Source organism: Lissotriton helveticus (genome assembly GCF_964261635.1).
Source record: "Lissotriton helveticus chromosome 1_1 unlocalized genomic scaffold, aLisHel1.1 SUPER_1_unloc_46, whole genome shotgun sequence".
Classification (NCBI taxonomy): Eukaryota; Metazoa; Chordata; class Amphibia; order Caudata; family Salamandridae; genus Lissotriton; species Lissotriton helveticus.
In genome coordinates this window covers 1,420,456-1,435,245 of record NW_027611688.1, presented here as the reverse complement: position 1 = coordinate 1,435,245, position 14,790 = coordinate 1,420,456, and positions in this window count along the sequence as shown.

The following is a 14,790-nucleotide window of genomic DNA, read 5'->3' as shown; positions in this document are numbered from 1 at the left end:
CCACCTGTGCGCATGCGCGGAGCCGGAGACCCTATTGCACAGTTGTCCCGTGCCCGTTTATGCCATCTTTGTATGTATGTATTGTATATGTACACGGCGCGGCCGTCACCCAGCGGTGCGTCTCGCGCCCCGTGGAAGATGCAGCTGTTGTGATGTGGTCAGCACAGCTGTGGGAATGACAGAGGCTGGAAGCGGGTCCAGATGCATCTGAGTCTGCTCGTCTCTTTTTTCCTCGAGCCTCCAGGCCCACAATATTGTGAAGTGGCCGCGTGGGACCTCGGGTAATCGGGAGTGTTTGGACTGAGCGCAGGGGCAGCCCTGCCAAGGTCACGCATCCGGCGTTAGACACACGCATGTTCACGCTGGTGACTGCCTCACTGCACTAACATGCATCAGCCTGCCTGTATCGTGCTCTTGACCCCGGCACGAGGCGCTCTCTATTGGTTCAGCTTCACAGTATTGCCTGCTCATCCTGGCCTGCGCTGGGTCAACAGCCTGCTGCCTCGCGTGGCAGTGACTATTTACACTGCAGGGCCTCATAAAGGAGTGTTGGTGCCTGCAGGCGAATCAATGATTCTAGCTGAGCTTGAGGACGTCTGTGTCACAAACAATTCCAGCTCCTGCAGCCAGCACCCCCTTGGATCACAGAGCCCGTGCCTTCCCTGTTGTTGATTTACGAGATGGCGTCCACCCAGCTGTTGCCACGCGGGATCAGAGTGACCACTAACAGGCGGCAGCTTTCTGGTAACTTGCCGTGCCCGCCCCAGTCAGAGTGATACAGTAAAGTCCACGCGCTGCACTGGTGACCACCAGCATTGAGAAGGTCATGGGTCACGCTGAAGTGTGGCAAAGAGTTTCTTTTTGCAGGCAGGATGTTTTCATGAAAGTAATCCTGCAGCCCCACGGCTGAGCAGCTACCAGCACTGGCAGACAGACTCCCATGCACTCTCTAGCCGTGGGAGGCCTTTGGTACCCATGCGCTTTTCACGTGTCCATTCATTCATTCATTCATGCCCGCTAGGGTCCGTCCCAGTGGAATCTGAAATCAAAACAGATTCACCCGCATGTGGCACGTGTGTTCTGAGGACAGGGATCTTTGCCTCACTGCAGAGAGGATATTTTATATTCTACAGCTGAGCAGCCCTTGGGGGGCGGCACTCATGTTGTTATTCTTGAACTAGACAAGAGCATCATTTTCTGCATCTGCTGAGAGTAAAGAAGGGATCAAATACGTCGCTCAGCAAGTCCCAAGATGAAGCTGCTTAAGAGTACAACGTATGTGCATGGTGTGTAGGTATCCCATGTATTATTGTGGCTTCTGCAGGAGCACACCCTACAGAGAATCGAACACTTTCAATTTACATGGGACACTCCCAATTCATTCAAGCTAAAATCACTGCTTTAAATGGGCCGGTGCTCACAGGTACTGAGTACCGGCACTTCTTAGTTTTATCACTCTGACTACCGGCCCGTCTCTACTGCCGAGGAGAGTACTGGTACTCATGAAACGCTGGTGCTGGCGGCCTCGCTGACAGCCAAGGCACTTCTGTAGACCTGAGTCGAGCCCCCGCTGAACTATTCAGCTTGGGCTCATTTGCATACCGTCCGGGTGTTCGCCATCATGCTGTGTTGCAAACACAAATCGAGGCAGACCGGTGACAGTGCTATTAAGAAAGCCATGGGATGTAACGAGGCTCAAATGGCTTTAATTCCACCTGACTCTTTTGTGTAAGCGTCTGCTTATGTTTGTCTGCTTGCCTGTGACTGTTTTTGTGTGAAAGAAATATGAGAGAAAGGGGAGCGAATAGAGACACTCTTGGAAAATATATTAAAGGAACTGTAGGGTATGCTTGTGTGTGCACGTCTGCTAGTTTTTTTCTGTGTCACTCGAGAATATGTAGCATTGTGCCACGCAACAGCAATTAACAGTATTGATGTAGCAAATATTACAAAACAAGAAAATGTTAAAATATCACCTCGTTTGGCTTTAGTTGTGTAATGAGTAAACAAACCTTGTTTGTTTATTGTTAGACATTTCTCATGTGTTTTGGTGGGTGCTGCAAGTAGTATAGAAGTCAGGAAGTATTGGCATGTCTTCACCTAAGCCCCGCCCCCAAGACCCACCCACTCACCGCATTTAAATGAGCACCTGCACTATTTCCCCCCGTTTAAAGCACTGGCTAAAATTAATCTAGCTTTATCTTTCATCAATTCAAATGTAGGCTATATTTAAATTACTAATACGTCCATTTTGCCTTGTTACAGTCTGCCGCATATGGGGACTCGGAGACAGGCATGTTTCTCCTAATTTATTTTTCAGATTGAGATGCAAAAAAAAATCCAGGGTTACTTATTTCACACACAAAATAAACAGTATTAATGTTGTAATTGCCAGGAACGATGTTACGCTACTTTCAGCTCTAGGCAGGTACACAAGCTAAGCTCTTAGCATTCCATGAAATATGGCCTGCACTAAAGACAGTCAAAAATATGTAGTGAAATTCGAGGCTGCGGATACCGTAATGCATAAATGCACCCTATGTCTCACAGCAGAACAGAAACAAGGAAAAATATTTTAAATCTATTTTATTAGTTTTCTTTTTTAGTCAACTACATACAAAATATGCACGCATATAAATGAAAGATGATGAATCGTTCCAATTAAAGAAATTGATTGGATATGCATTCTGGGAAATGGCAAATGGGAAATGTTTACTTTATAGAACAGCAATTGATGAATGCAATCACTGTAGAGATTTTCTGTGTAAACAGACAGAAACAGAATTCAGGCCTGGTAGGCACAGTGAGGAGTTGTGACTTCTGTATTATAGCGTGCCGTGATTTTGGCTGACCCGGGAGACGTTCATATGGAGCAGGGAGGCTGTAGATCTCACATCGGATTTTACCCTCAATGTCTTATTATTGCCAAGCAACCTAACCAGCATCGTCAATTATTGAAAACAACCATTTTCAAATGAACACAGCCAAAATCACAGCGCACTGGTTATGCTAAGTACTGACCAGTTTGTAAGTGGTCTCAATTTTAATACGATTCACGTCTTTTTCATCGGTGGCTCCTACGAATTATTTACCAATATGAAGGTTAGGGATTTTTCTAAACCAAACAGATGAGAGTCCTCCTTCCGTTCCTATCAAGTAACATAAAACCCTCGATACATTGAAATTCTATTTAGAAAACTCTCTCCTGAAGAAGGTGAAGGAGTTACATCTCACTGAAACGCCGCGTCAACCTTTTTGTAGTTTTCTTGTGATGTATAAATTGTAGCCATAAGAATTAATAATAATGTACTTCAAAAATGAGATGTTTTTAAATCTATATGCAATTGTATTGTCTAAGTTTTATAAAATTTTGATGCTGACATATAAGTTTGAATATTGTTTTTATATATCTTTCTATCTTTTGTTTTTAATTGATATCCACTGCATTTTTTAATTTGTTGTCTGTGGTATTTTATAGCCTGTTTTTCAACATATGATCCACATATTTTCTTGTGTATAGGTTAGCGACTTTTTTGTTTCTTTTGTTGACCCATAATGCCCTTCCATGTATCTATTTGACTGGGTTGTTGCCGCCAGCACTATTCTTAGGTGTAAGGCATCACAGAAATCAAACAATTGTTTATGTATTGATGGGTAACGTGCTAATGTCCGAATATACAAAAAGACGCATGAATATTAACGACCCTGGCATGCGTTTGTACTGTTGGTAGGCCGAAGGGAACGGGTTTGTTTCAAATAGTTTCATTTAATTCAAAGCTGCCAAGTTTTCAGTTTGCAGATGAGTGACATTTTCATCATTTCAGTGTGTGCATTTGTGACATTTCAATAAGTGGATGACACTTTGAGTGACACTTTATCCCAGATATCTGCATGTAATGCAATAGATTTCGAAAAAAAGATGAAATTGTTGCCCTGCACTCTTTAGGTTGGACACAACCCCTGCCTAATAATGTCACAGACAGAGCACTGCCACGTCTCCCACACGGTGTTACTTACAACCACACACAACCTTACAAAACAGCTGCAAAACAACAAACATTCATGCTCAACACAAGCTTTTCAGTAAAGTGTACCTACCCTTATTGCTGTTCTCAACAGTTATAGCACTGGCTGCCTTTTGTTAAAAATACAATTGTAAAAAAATAAAGAAACTGGGTCTTGTATGTGACCCGTGGAAGCTACGATTATGGGGCTGGGGAATGAAGCCTTTTGTAGGGGGTTAAGTTGACAGCACTTCAAATCTATGATTATTTTCCATTTTCTCTTTCATAGTAGTCAGTGGGATGCCTGATCTCTTACAATAGGGAAGGATGTTTTCTGTTGCACGTTTCTAATCCAGAGTTTCTTTTAGAAAAAAACCAAATGTAGTGGCAAAGAAGAAACTTTTATCTTTTGACAGCAGAAGTTTCTGAAGAAGTAGGGTCTTACAACTGTGGGGAAAAACACAGCTTTTTTTAATGAAACATTTACATTTGGATATTTTCACGACAGGACACGACGTGACAGATGCACATTTACTTGGAGGAGAGCATGTCTTACGTTAACTGCCACTCAGACCATTGCTCGGGAGGCTGTGGTCTGCTCGGAGGTGACAGATCCCGCCAAATCAGCATCTGCTGTTGTTTGAGGCAGTGCTCTCTGCACAGTGAAATAATACTTCGGATGGGAGCACACTACATTCTTATGCTGGGTGGAGGAAAGTAGGATCTGCTTCTTTGGTTACCGCCACTTTTTCCTTGATGCTAAGCTGGTTTTAACTAGTCTGACTGGGATCCTACTAATCGGGACCCCAGTCTCTCTGCTTTCTCCCTAAACTGTTGTGTTCAGTACTTAGATTGGATACTGGGGTACCCTTGTAAGTCCCTAGTATATGGTACCCATGTACCCCGGGATAAGTTACCCCAGAGGTCTCCCATGGGCTGAAGCATTTATTGTGCCACCCATGAGAGACCATTCAAAATGGAGTTACAGGCCTGCCATTGCAGCCTGTGTAAGCTGGTGCTTGCATCACTTACTAAAGAAATAAAAGTCCTATATCTAGGGTCACTGCACTTAAAACCTATAAGTCACCCCAATAGCAGGCCTTTGCAATCCTGAAGACAGTGTGCTAGGTTCTAAGTGACAGGGTGCTCCTGCATGTTTAACTCAGTAATGATGATGTTTAGTGATTGATTATTTAAAATCTTTACAAAGAATGATTGCACAGTATAAACATTTCAATTATGATAATACAATAAAAAGAAAATAATTTTAAAAATGAAGCATAAAACTTTTTAAAATAGTACACATGAATTATAAAACTGTTTTAAATTTGTAAATTCATATGTTTAAAAGTATAGAAGAGAGAAATATGAACGGTATGACAGTTAATATTATAAAAGTTCAAGTTTTTTCCATGCAAATGCTAAGAATTTTGAGAAGGCAGAGTTAATCGGTATGTCGTCTGGGCAAAGACACTGGATCAGTGCTTGTCTACAAGTCCTTGTTGATCTTTCATTGAATAACCTTTTTAACAGTGTTAGTCTTTCGTTTTTTAATTCCGGACAGAGGCACAATAGGTGTATAATGTTTTCTTCTCCTGTGTTACACAACCGACATGATATGTTGTTTTTGAGTTTTTTCCATGGTAGTGCATGAGATTCTCCGGGTAGTATTCCGAAACGTGCTTTCATGAATATATTTTTATATTTCCAAGTCCAAGCTGCATTCAAGTATTCTTGCGGACTCTTTTTTTTAGAACCATTTATTATGGACCAAGCGTGCTCCCTTTTAACCAGGGACTCTTTGTCATTTATCAATGATAAAAGATCAGTTGTTTTATTCACAATTTTAAAAAAAGATTCATGAGGAATAGTAGTCGTCCAAATCCCCTTAAGCCCAAATTCATCCAAAGCCTTCTCAAGATATTTCCAAACCGATGATTTGATATTGCCCTCTATTTCTTTCCATAAAAGCTGTGAAATTAGATTCTCCTTGTCATTTTTTACTCTGTTCCATACTTTAATTACATTACCCATTCAAGCATATAGTTGGTTATTCAAGCTGAATTCCAGTCTAATTTCGGATTGTAAAGCATTTTTAGGTAGACAAAAAAAGGGATCGGAAAGTGTTTGAGATTTCTTTGTTTATTGTTAGTGCATCTTTTCCGTTTAATGCCTCACTACCGTAGGTTAGGGAAGGTAGTAATGTTTCAGATATAACTTTAAGTAGAGGTTGGTAGGATAAATTACTGGTGGATTTTTTTATAATCCCAAATGCACCTGTTAGGGAGTTCGCTTTCCTTGCGATATCCAATTTCTGGGGTTTAAAGTTACCATTATCATCAAAGACCACTCCCAGATATCTATAGGTCTTAATTTGTTCCAGTTTTTCCTTTCCTAAAAACCATTTGGTGTTGTACTTCCTTCTCACGTTTTTTGAAACAACCATAACTTTGGATTTTGATTCATTTATTACCATTTTGTTTTCTATTGTGTACTCCTGTATGCATGTCATCAACCTTTGCAAACCCACCTTAGTTCTACTTAAAAGGATGACATCGTCTGCATATAGCAGATTTGATATGTGTTTATCTGCAAGCTTGGGTGGGTGTGCATTTATCTTGTTCAAGGCTCCAGTTAGATCAGTTAAAAACAGATTAAATAATAAAGGTGCCAATACACAGCCTTGCTTCACTCCCCTAGCGTTGGTATTTCCTCAGTTAATGATCTGCCGTTCCCAATACGAACTGTGGCCCAAGTTTTTGTATCCAGGAGACTAATCAGCTATATTAAAGGGGGGGGGGGGGGGAATCCCTTGTACATGTAACTTTTTCCCTAACAGATCTCTCTCGATACAATCAAAAGCTGATTTAAAATCAACAAAACATAAGAATAGTGATTCTTTGTTTGCAAGTGCTTTTTCCATTAACATTGATAGTGCCAGGATATTGGAAGATGTACCAAGTCCTTTAATAAAGCCAGTTTGGTTTAGCGGAAGAATGCTATTCCTTTTTACCCAGCCGGATAAGATTGTTAGCAGATGGGCTGCAAATAATTTTGCATCGGTGTCCTGTAGTGTTATTAAACAATAGTTTTCCGGCAGCGCCCAATCTCCTTTTTTGGAGCATGAGCAGGACACCCTGGCAGCCTACGGAGTCCATTCTCCTGGGTTGTCAGGAAGCAGCCATATACTGTTAGAGGGGCACCACATAATTACGCAATGACCATCTCAAAAGCGGCTGCAACGAATCCTATCATGTTTGGTATCAAACAAGTTGGAATAATACCTCCCACACCATAAACAGCGTGGGAGGTATAACTCCAAGCACTGGAAGAGCCCTCCGTTAGGCTCCCAGTGTTCCCAGTACCAGCCTTCTAGACCCGGACAACACAAAATGGTTGCTGCCGTCCAGGGACACGATTCTGCCCTCCTGCTGCTGAGCCAAGCTTGCGCAGGGGAAGGCTGAACAAAAGGCATCCTGTCACAGAGACATGTGACCACCTGTCAGGCAGGATTTAGTGGATTGGGATTGGGTGTGTGTGCTTACCAGCGCCATTTAGTCTGCATGAGGGGCACATTTGGAGTCCCCATACATAGTCCAGTTCAAACCAGTCCTGGGAGCCATTGGCTCCCGCTCTGGCACGAAACTGGATAAAGGACATGGGATTAACCTCCCCCTGTCCAGACCCTCCACTGGGAGGGTCCCCATAATCTTCCCAACCCAGTCCCTAGGGTCCTTAAGGGCTTCCTGGGTGTAGGTCCCTAGATTCGTCATGGGATAAGATTCAGATCAGACACCACTTCTACTTCTACCGTCTGGGCCCTCTGAACTTCGCTGGACTTCGTGTGGACCCGACTTTCAGTCTGCTGCATTCTCTGTGCCTGTGCATCATACAGGAACCTTCCAAGGATGGTGATGCATCAAAGACACTTGAAGAAATGTCCATTGGAGTGAAGGAGTCTCTCTCCTGCATTTGCAGGCACCGCAACTAAGTCGACCTTTCTGCAGTTCCTGAGCTTTTTCGGATGCTGTGTGCTCTGCAACACAGGTCATGGTTTTCCACAGCTTCCGAGGCTTGCCCTGCCCTCTCACTAAGTTCGAGGCCAGTTTCCCTCGTGGGGGTTGCAATAACTGAACCCCTGTGCACCGCGTCCAACATGCAGTTTGAAAGGCATGTTGGCTTCTTTCCAAGAAGATCTTTGAGCTCAAAATGGTTCCAACCTCAAGCACCTCCAGTGACCAGAATCTTCAGCCACACCGCATTGTGTGCCTCATGGCCTGCATCTTTTGGTGAGCTGCTTGAGGTCCTCTCACGACTCCAGTGCCTCCAGCCTCTAAGGCCACCTGAGGGTCACACTCATTTCATCTGGGCCCCCCTGATTGCTCGGGGCCTGCCCGGACTCTCCTGACTTTGGTGAGTCCCCTGGACCTTGCTGGTCCCGATGTTGCTCCTTCTTTGATTCCTGCAGTGCTTGCCGTTGCCAAGGCTTGTTGTTGCTCCCGCAGGACACGGACTCCTCAGCACTCGACATCCTTCGTTGGAAAGCTTGTGCATATCTCCTCGTCCTCCTCAGCATCGCCTGGTCCTCACAGCTGCAGAGTCAAGGTCATTGCCATCCATCCTGCAACACCGGACATCTGAGGGCATTCATCTTCCAAGTCTCCTGGTCACTCCTGAGTGACATAGACTCTGTCCCCTCTGCTTACAGGTACCTCTCAACTTGAATCCACCTTCAGATTCCTCCGGACATTTTCTCCTCTTCCAGCAGCAGCACTTTCCTGAAGTCCTCCATTGGATTCGACAGCGGTTTCCGACACCACTTCACAAGTATGCACCCGGCTTCCCTGGTGTAGGTAATGTGGGTACTAGGGTATCTATGGGTGGGGTGGTTCTCCAACCTTCTGTCTTCCACAGGGTTTCTTCAGGGTCCACTGGGAAGGATCCTTAATCTTTAAAAATTGAACCACGACTTACACATAGAGTTGTACGGAGCACGCAGTCATGTTCCCACATTGCACGCGCTCTCCGTGGGGTCCCTATCTACTCACCATGGGTGGTTCCTTGGGGCCCCAGAACTTCTGCGTCCTCTCGACACTGTCTTGACTCGAGTCGTGGTTCTTATACTACTTTCTTAATATATGGTTTGGTTCCCCCCCTGGGGCCATGGTGTATTTTGTGCTATTTACTGTGTTTCTTTGCTAAAGTATTGAGTGCACTGTGCATATCACCGGGTAGGGGATATTTTTGTGTGTTAGAGAGTATTATATAATAAATACATATTTTTATAAATACTTTGTGTGGTTCTTTTTCACTTAATTTATAATATTAGATTGCTTTCTGGCAAAACAAGCTACTTTACACTCCTGGCTGGTGCACTCATGAAGTGGACACAGGTAAGAGTCTACCTGTTAAGAATAAAATCTACAGGCAACCTGACCATGTCAGAGATTGCATCAGGACAGAGGTCCAAAAGATGCTGGAGTTGGGAGTGATTGAGCCCTCAGAGAGCCCTTGGGCCAGCCAAGTGGTCCTAGTACTTAAACCTCACCCCAAGGGTGAAAAAAGAGCGATGAGGTTTTGTGTAGACTACAGGGGACTCAATTCAGTCACCAGGACTGATACTCACCCAATTCCAAGGGCAGATGAGCTTACTGACACTTTGGCTTCAGCCACGTTCTTAAGGGTATTTGACCTTACTGCTGGCTATTGGCAAATCAGACTAGCTGAGGATGCTAAACCAAAAACAGCATTTCCAACCCCTAGTGGGCATTATTAATTTATATCTAGATCATTTAGCTGTCTTTAGCTCCACCTGGGAGGATCACCTGGTCCACCTGAATAATGTTTTGGAGGCCCTGCAGAAAGCAGGCCTAACTATCAAGGCTACTAAGTCCCAGATAGGGCAGAGTAAGGTTGTGTACTTGAGGCACCTGGTAGGTGGAAGCCAGGTTCAACTACCACAGAGCAATAACCAGACCATAATGGAATGGGTAGCTCCAACTACCCAGACTCAAGTCAGTGCTTTCTTGGGCCTGACTAGGTATTACAGGGGATGTGAGTCCCTTGCTCACTTTGCCACTGGATTCAAGCTAGCCGGGCTGACGAGGGCTGTTAGCTCGAAACTGGTCCCAGGATGCTTGTTTCCGGTCCAGGAAAGACATGGCTTGGCAGTTCGGGTTGGACTGTTCCCATGAGGCACAGGGTCAGACTGATTTGCACATAGCTGTGTCTGAACTGGGGTGGTAAAGTGAGCTAAAGAACGATGATGGATTCAACCCAGATCTGTGACTGAGGGTGAGTGTCTGAAAAGTTTCAGCACTCTGTCCATCATCTCCTTGTGTTTGCTTTGTTTCCTACTAAGTTGGCAGGTATGCCCAGAAGTGGAGTCCCTTGCTCACTTTGCCACTGGATTCAAGCTAGCCTGGCTGATTAGGATGCTTGTTTCTGGTCCAGGAAAGACATGGCTTGGCAGTTTGGGCTGTACTGTTCCTATGAGGCACAGGGTCAAGGATGATTTGCATATGGCCATGTTTGAACTGGGGTGGTAAAATGGCCTCCTTATTACACTTGTACCGATGCTCCACTCTCTGGCCTCCTTATTAACTGTCGCTCAGCTGCGAGATACGCCTCGGACATCGCTGCCCTCATCCTAAGCCATAAAACGGATGTAGCTATCCTAACCGAGTCGTGACTCAATAATTCCTCATCTCCTTACCTTGATTTATTCGTCCCACCTAGCTATAAATAAATTAGAATTGGTAGACAAATAAAAAAAGAACTTCATGCAAAGCCCACCGACTTCTGTGAAGATCTTGCTCTCTCCTTTGGTACCAACACTACTCAGTTATGCAAATTGCACATCTTCTACCACCCTGAAGGCAAGAACGACACTTTCACGGATATCCTCATGGAAATTATCACGGCTAAGGTTTCCCCCACTCCAATGCCATTTTACTTGGTGACTTTACTCTGCAGTGGAACGACCCCAATGATTCCTAAGTCAACGCTGTCAAAGTCTTCCTCGCTGATCAATCACTCACCCAGGCATGCACCTTACCTACCCACACAAAAGGCGCCACTTTGGATTGGATAATCGCTATGACATTACCGGTCAGGCTGAATTCAATTGAGCCATGCAAGTGGCCAGACCACCACGCCATCACCTTCACAATGAAACGTCTTGGGTAACCGGTGAAACCAAAACGCTGACTCAGAGACACTAAGAGCCTTGACCTCGAGAAGTTGACAGCTCACTGTGAGAGGGACCTTCATCCCCCCTAATCTTTCTAAGGTCAACAACCTCACGAGCACTACAATTCGACCATGACTAACATTTTGGATGATCTGGCCCGTTAAAACTCAAAAGGTCCCAAATCAAAGGCAAAAACCCCTAGTTCAATGGAGCCCTCATTAGCGAAAGGAGAGCTCTCCGACTTAAAGAAAGAAACAGCACCCTCTCAGCCTCCCATCTTAAACGTCTCCGCCGGGCCAGAAATACTTACAACAAGAATATCCTCGTGTCCCAAAAAGAGTTCTTCAAATGAGAACTGGAAAATGCCAAGAACAGACCCCGCAAACTCTTCGAAATAGTCAAACTTCAAACAGACAAACTAGCGAAGTCATCAAAAGAAACAACTAAGGGCAGATTTACAAGCACTTTGCAGCACTTTAGTGGCACATTTAACATGGGAAAAGTGACGCAAAAGTTGTAAATCTGCCCATAAATCCCTAATAACCTGCGATGAGTTCTCCTTCTTCACAACCAAAATGAACTCGCTAGGTAACAAACTCAATGCCACCTCAAACTGCCTTTCTCCTCCTACTGGAGGCCTTCTCTCCTCTCGTCCCCTCCGAACAACACCCAAAAACAAGACTCACTAGTCCAACTTCAAACTTTATGATGACGAGTCCTTAAAACCGAACACCCACTTCAAAGACCCTATCCCCTCCAACTGCTTTGCAGCGTCCTCCCCACTCATTGTTCCCACCTGGACTACAATTATCAACGCTTCCCTTCTTCAAAGGTCTATACCAGACTCCCTGAAAACCGGGCAAGTCATCCTCATCCTAAAAAAACCCTCTCTGAACCAGGGAATTCCAGACAGCTTCAGACCTATTTCAAATATTCCTCCTCTTGCGAAAGTGCTGGAGAAATGTGTGTAGCTACAACTAAGCCAACACATCGCTGATTTGAACTTGTTTGATGATTTCCAATCTGGGTTCAGGTCTGGGCACAGCGCTGAAACCACTATTCTTCACATCGTAGACGATGCTCTCCAAGCCCTTGACCAAGGCACTACCTGTCTCCTGATCCTCCTGGATCTCTCCTCAGCTTTAGACACAGTCAATCATGAGAAACTTCTTGAACGCCTCGAACACAGGATGGGCCTAGAGGGTACAGTCATCAAATGGTTTGGTTCCTTCCTCTAGAACGCACCCAGAGATTCTTAGTCAACAGCAACCTATCTGCACCTTCCCCGATATCTATCAGTGTCCCTCAAGGCTCTACTCTGTCCCCTACCCTCTTCAATCCCTACCTTGAACCATTAGCTGAAATTCTTCGCACTGCCAACATCTCCTTCCACCTGTACGCTGATGATACTCAGATTTACATCAAAATCTCTTTTCTAGAGGAGATTACCTATCTGAATGACGCCCTGAAACTGACTGTTCAATGGCTCGCCAACAACCAGCTCAAATTGAATGCCCAAATGTAGGAAGGTGGCTACCTGACTATGGTTACCCCAGATTTTTTGCCTGTGTTTAGCTGGTTTTTTGACTTAGTTGACCTGGTTCCCTGCCAATCAGGGCCCCAGGCCATCTGCTCTCTCTGTAAAATGGATTCCATGTACCCTAGGTACATACCAATTGGAAATGGACTCCTTGTCAGCCCCTGTAGAATGCACTATAGGTGCACAGGGCACAGGAGCCACTAAGGCCTACCAGGGGCTGCAGCATATCTTTTGCCACCCCTGGCTGGTTCTTAAATTGACACAACTGGCTGATCACTCAGCTGGGGTAAGGTGGTGTACACACCCCTTGCTTAGATATAGTATACCTATGTCTAAACCTATATCTGGACACATGTAAACCTGTGAGCCACTCCTATAGAAAGGCCTCATCAATCCTGGAGGCTGAGTGCGTGGTTTTATGTGAGATGGAGCTCTAGCATGAGCTGAGCCTGTCTGCAGCCGTCGGGAACAAATCCCTAAGCTGTTTCAGGATAATGCCATACCATATACTATTAAGTGCCTTATAATCCTCGCGGTTATTTAGCAACTTTGGTTTGGCTTTATCAAAACATGTCGTGTAAGGTGTCATACGCTTTGGAATACCATCCCCTCGCCAGTTCTGGCGACGGGGATGGCATTCCACCCCTCTAGAGGGGTAAGACATGTTACTTTGCTTTAATGCGGTTGATTTCTCCAAAGACCTTAAGATCCACAAAATGGATGCCTCTGCCACAGACAAATGTCTGGACCCCTGGAGCTGACCGAAACTCAGTCAAGGGGGTCCTGGACAAAGGGTTTCCTGTCACAGGAGGGTGTCACCGCCCTCCAGACAGGAGATAGTGTATTGTAGCAGGGAGGTTTGAAAGAAACCAGACACTGCTTGGGGCGCACAAGGCTGCCCCTTGCATAATCCGGCCAAACCGGTTCTGGGGCACTCCAGCCCTCGTGCCAGGGCGGCCTGGATCAAAGGAAGGGGGTGTATCCACCCACTTCCTGGGTCCCACCCATAGGAGGGGACCTAGCAGGTAATCACGCCCACCAGATTCGAATAAGAGTGGGAGCAGTGCCAATGCACATCAGATTTCCTGGAAGAAACATTTGAAACGATATTCTGGACCCTTCGCCCTCCATCTCAACGTGGAAGCCCGAAGAATCTCCCTTGTGGTCAAGGAGTGACCACCCTGCAGCAGCAGGCACCATCCAGCCCTCGACGTCTACTTAGTTGCAGTTCCCGCCGGAACTCGAGCGACTGAGATCGACGAGATCAAGCCTGCCCAGCTTCTAACAGCCCGATCCACAGTCCCTGCAAAGCTGAGACCCGTGGAGGCGACCGGAAGCGTGGGGCACGCCATCTTGAAGTGACCACGAGACGCTGACCGTGCAGCCCACGAGTGACCCTCGAAGCTGTACACCGGGGTTTGAGAAGCCCCCACCCTGAGCTACTCCTGAGCCGAAGTTCAGCCCTCCACACTCGACGAGTGCTGCGTGGGGCCCTTTGGCACAATTTGGCTCAACGCGTTGGCCCGGTCACTTGCCAGCTGGCTTGTGGTCCCTGTGCCGACGAACTACCTAAAAAGACTTGTGATTCTGGTTGCTCCAGATCCACACCAGCTCCCCTGAAAAGGAGCCCCGACTCTGACCTTCCTGGTCCGAGTGAGAAGCTGTCAGGCCAGATGTCGTTGCTCCTCAGGATTGAATCGATGCAATAAAAGGGGCCCACCTCTAGATCATCCCAAGTCTGGATAATGTAACACAGACTATTAAGGAGATCAAGCGGGGGAAAAAATAGGTAAGTCCGGAGGGGAACAGCTGGGCGACTGGAGCTGGATACCTGTGAATATATAAAGCATGGAATCAATGGGAGAAGCACCCTAAGCCTAAATGTTCTCTATCAGATATGTTATGCTTTACACCCACCTGATAAATCATACAGGTATAATGGAACGAAGAATAACAGAAACAGGCTTCTTCTCAACTCCCCGACTCTCCTGCTTAAATATATAACAAAAGACCATCAATACGCCCCTTCCTGCCCACCTCTGTAATTAGGGATC